This window comes from Aplysia californica, unplaced genomic scaffold (assembly GCF_000002075.1).
Source record: "Aplysia californica isolate F4 #8 unplaced genomic scaffold, AplCal3.0 scaffold00061, whole genome shotgun sequence".
Taxonomy (NCBI): Eukaryota; Metazoa; Mollusca; class Gastropoda; order Aplysiida; family Aplysiidae; genus Aplysia; species Aplysia californica.
The window spans coordinates 432,738-437,894 of NW_004797331.1; the positions used below are offsets into that span (position 1 = coordinate 432,738).

General features: G+C 39.7%; 1 protein-coding gene across 1 annotated transcript in view; it reads left to right on the forward strand.

Annotated features, from left to right (window-relative positions):
* LOC101852391 (period circadian protein) overlaps positions 1 to 5,157 on the forward strand; it is a 26,574-nt gene that overhangs the window by 6,537 nt on the left and 14,880 nt on the right. The window lies entirely within an intron of this gene.

Genomic DNA, 5,157 nt, shown 5'->3' on the forward strand with positions numbered 1-5,157 from the left:
CTCTCTCTCTCTCTCTCTCTCACGCTCACACGAATATTACCACTACTGTACTACTACTCAAGATAAACACCCCTATCTTTTTCCTGTTCACACATACATACACACACAAGCAAACACACACATACACACACACGCACACACACACACATTCTTTGTCTAGGGGCCCTTTTGCTAGTCTCTATCATTATTCAGCGTATTATTATTTGTCGGGTTTTTTGTCTGTCTGTATCTTTTTTTATATCTTTGTCTCTGAAGTTACCTTTCTCATTTATTCACTCTTTTTCCATTCACCTCTCATTTCCACCTTTCCATTTCATTTTACTTTTATACAAATCTGCTCAAGTCACAAATCCTTCAAAGTAAATACGTGAGTAGATGGCAAGTGCTCTGGTGTGGTTTGATTTTCCTTTATTATCAAACATATATCGTCGTTATCTCTCTTTTCTTCTGTTTTGTGTATACATATTACTTGTAATACCTCTAATATTTAGCACTTATATTACCTAATTGTGTTGCAAGTGCCGTGAAACTCTTACTAAACGAAAGTAGATCAAGTAACGGTGTCTGATGTTTGCATTTATCATTAGACCACATAATTATTATTTGCGACAGAGAAAGAGTTCACATACTGAGAGGGTTACAACATTCCAGCAGACAAAGAGGCTCGATAAAAGTTCTGCAACGGGAATGGAACTCATAAAGTCCCAATTCGGCTCAAAATTATGGAATTTGATTTGTAGGCATTTTTAGCTTCCGCAGCGCCTCTCTTACAACTATTCCATTGCATAAGAACACCTTAAAGCCTAATTTTCCCCTGTACAGGCATGTTTGTCACCACCATTTTCTCATAAAATCAATCTTTTATTTTTCTTTTTCAGCCGTTTTCTGAAAACGCGATTTTCTCCTTACTTTATTGAATAACTCGACAATTTTTCATCTAATCTTCCTGAAATTTTCACAGAATGAAGAGAAGAGGTAATACTAAAATTTTGTCTGTTGAATTTTTGATATACGGAATAGATTTTTGTTGGTGGTTTCCGGAGTGTGGATTTCTACGGATTTTTCACAAACTTGAATACTACCTCAGGAAAAAATTCATTAAAACATGTCTAATTCGTTTAGGAAAAAAACCAGCATCCAGATTTTTAGATCTAATGTTAGCTAACATGCATGCAAAAAAAACACACAACAAAAAACAATCAATTTCCATAAAAAATAAGTACAGTAAGACATGTCAACAAAATCCAATATGGCCGCCGTATCCATGGAAACGAACCTTTTTTTTCCTCAAATTTGAGAGCCGATTTTAAAACTCCTTACTATGCTTGTTATGTGTGCCAAATTTGGTAAAATTTGGTCCACTAAATAGCGAGATAGTCTTCAGGTGTAGCCCCCCCCCCCCCCCCCCCCCCACGAAACTTAACCCTTGAGTCTTGCCAACTCATTGTTTGACAACTGACGAAGAACATATTTTATAACTTGATGACTTGGAATGTTTGCTTGAGCCAGTTTCTGGCTCTTAAATTCTATTAAGTGTTCTAACATGCTCAAACATTTGTATTTGGGGTAATTTTGGCGAAGACACATAACATTAGCTTATAATATTTTTTTAAAAGAAGAAAACGGAAAATCTGTCTCGCTCACTCAATCTCCTTCTTCCACTACTCCTGACTCAAACTCGGTAAGGGGGCTCTCGTGGCCTAGAGGTTAAGGTGTTGGCCTCTCATTCAAAGGTCCCGGGTTCGAATCCGGGTAGCGACCGAAAAATTTTCTTCTCTAAAATTGTCTCCTTTCACCTTCTTTCCTGCTCTCTAGCAATATTCTGTCGTCTGCTTTCGTCTCCTCTTTCTGCCCCCACCCCCTCACCTTCCTTGCCCCCTCCTCTGGGCTCCTGGCTCTTTCTGCAGCCTTTCTACTGCTACTCCTTGACTCCTTCTTACAGCTGTCTTTCTACCACACCCCTGATCTCCTGGTAGGAAAGATCTACACCTAGCCTTCTCGGACAAGAGCGAAAAATCTCGGAGGGCCCGTGTGCAAGTTGCGCACGTTATAGATCCCTTGGTGGTCTAAAATCGATAAGAGTAGACTTCGGCCGCCACCCGGGCAAAATTCAAAATTTCCTACCAACGAAAAAGTATTAGGTGTGTCCCGCGCGCTCATATGACCTTATGCAGTTGTGAGCGCCGTAAAATCCTATACTAAACAAACATAAACAAACAAACAAAGTCGGTAATACAGAGTGCCTTGTCTTCCCGGATAAGGAAGGAAAGTCTCGGAGGGCCAGTGTACTCGTTGCACCCTTTCAAGATCTCATGTGGCAGTTAAAAATGCAGTAAAATAGGTCGTTAGTCTCCACCGAGGCAAAATTCAAAAGTTAAAAATTCTCTTCCATGTAACACAATATCCTTATCACAAACGTGCAATGACAAGACACCCTTTACATTACACCTTCTTTGGTTCCAAAAGTATTGACCATGTCTCTCCTTTGGAGTTGGAGCATAGTAATCACGTTAGTCACGTTCTGAAGGGAGGGAAGTAGTACTTGGATAATCTACTTTCTTTATGACTACTGCCCAGGCAAAGCTTATCATGCATACTGCTGTTATATTGCCTGTTAAATAGCAAAAGGTCATAACATACCATCCCGTTTTACCTTTATAACTAATTATCTACACGTTTAAGTTTGAGCATCTGTCCACGTGGTGGTGGCCATTTATATTTTCTTTAATTAAGCGTTTTACAACATTAGCGGCACAAATAGGTCATATACAAGGGCCAACAATTAGAGGTGTTGTTGAAGAGTAAAAAAAAAAGAAAAAAAAAGTAGGACGAGAGATAAAAATGGTACATGTAGATGTTTGATAGGTAAGAAGGATCAAACCACACCAGAGCACCTTTCAGCCACCCACGCTACCATTTAAAACACAGAAAAAGCAACCACCTGCCATCGAAATTTTTTTTTTTTTAAATCCAGACCACACTACTGAATTAAAAAAGTGCTAACGGCTTCTGTTTCGATAATTAGTGGGTTATATTCGAAATACGTTCGGTCTTTAAAGTACGGCCATGCACCTTAAAGTTCGAGATGGGCGTTAAGGAACTTGATTCCAATTCAACACTTTCTAAAAAGACATTCTAGTAGGTTCATTGGTCTGAATGATTCCGGATTTTACCACTTGAATAGTGCCTGGTTTCTGGTTTGACCCAAAGGTGCTTTCATTGTAGTGAAATGCAGTTTACATCGAGCTATCTCGATATAGCTTCCATTTCATTATCAACATACTGTCGCAACAACTGCAACCCGAGTCTCTTTCCACATATCAGGCTTTTTTCTTCGAGGCGTACAGTGGAACCTGCTCCTACGACCTCCCATCCGAGGCGATTACTTGTAAAGTAAAAATAACCATTTCTTATCTCCCCCCCCCCCAAAAAAAAAACAAAGAAAGAAAAGAAATAAAATTGAGTTTTGTTTCATACAATATACTGACACTGTCTAAGAGAATGAATGACCTGTCTTAAATGAGTACTTTTCTGTTGGACAATGGGTGATCGTCTTAAGCAGATTCTACTGTATTTCCTAATTGGTGATTTAACAACTTTTACAACAATATTACACACACATCACAACATCTGCACCAAGAGCAGAGCAGCAAGATCAGCAACACGAACAACTATAGGAATAGCTCCAACAGCAGCAACAGAAAAAGAACAAAAGCAACATAATCATCCAGCACTAGTAACAACAGCAGCAACAACAACAACAACACATATTCAGCAACACAACAACAGCAGCAACAACAAAAGAAGAACAACAACATCATTATCCAGCAATCAAACAACAACAGCAACAAATATCCTGAAACACAACAACAGCAACAACAGATGCCCAACATACCACACAGCAACGTTAACAACAACAACAACAACAACAACAACAACAACAACAACAACAACAACAACAACAACAACAAAAGAAGAAAAGCAACATAATTATCCAGCAGAACAGCAACAACAAAAGAGAAAGAACAGTACCAATAATATTTACCCGGCAATAACAGATACAACAACAAAAAACAGCAACACAGAAACAGCAACAATACTCAGCCATCAGCTCTATCCCACCCCATCAGCAAAACAACAAGCACATCAACTACATAGCAACAAAATGTTGTAAGAGCCAAGGCCAAGAGGAACACCCCATCCCCCCTCCCTCCCCTTTTTTGCTCATGAGTAACCGTCTGAACTATAACAGACACGATAGATTTAAAGTACGCATGACACGTCGATTCGTTCGGATATGCCCTATTTTAATTACGCGAGATTTCAGCTTTCAAATACTGAGACTTAACTTAACCTTTACCCACCCCTACTTAACAAACTCAAGGGCACTCATTTGACATATAGCTAGCTGACAAACGAACCTTTCTCTCCGATTCGCAACGATTTATTATTAATTTAGCGACCGCGCCGGCTCTTTCTCATAACCGTGTTTATTTTTATGTCAAACATTTATCCTCTTTCACATTTCTATCATTCATTCTTTTCTTTCTTTCTTTCCCATCTCTTTTCGAAAGAAGCCTTCCATTTTTTTTATGAAACCTGCGCGGGACTGGTGCTGCTACTTCCGTTCTGAGCGTAAAAGGAAGACATATTTTCGCACCAAGGAGACAGCGACCGTCGCTTCAAGCGGGGACAAAAGGGCCGAGGGTTCAAATCACCCCGAGAGCAAACATGACATAGGGTAAACTGATATCCCAGTGAACACCACTCGGAAAGTGAGCGCTTTTTATCGTCTGCTCTCTGACCAAACACAGAGCTAGCCGAGCAATTTACGATCTTCACTACCAGGTTTTTCTTTCTTTTTTATTTATTCTTTCTGTTCTTTCATACACCGGCCGCTATGGTTAGTTCAAACAAGCCTGTTCGCTTCAGCCCCGACGCCCGTTGGTGTAATGTTTGCCTGTTTGTCTGCATCTTTTTCTTTGTACGTCCGTCAATCCATCTGTGTGTCTTTCTCTAACTGTGAAAGCTGCCTGCGTCCCTAACTCGAAAAAAAAGAAAAGATTATATTAATACAATTCCCCAAGTTTGCGTGAACTCTGAGCAATGGTGTCTATTCGAAAACCTGTTATACAACGACTTCTCCCTTCTCACCCC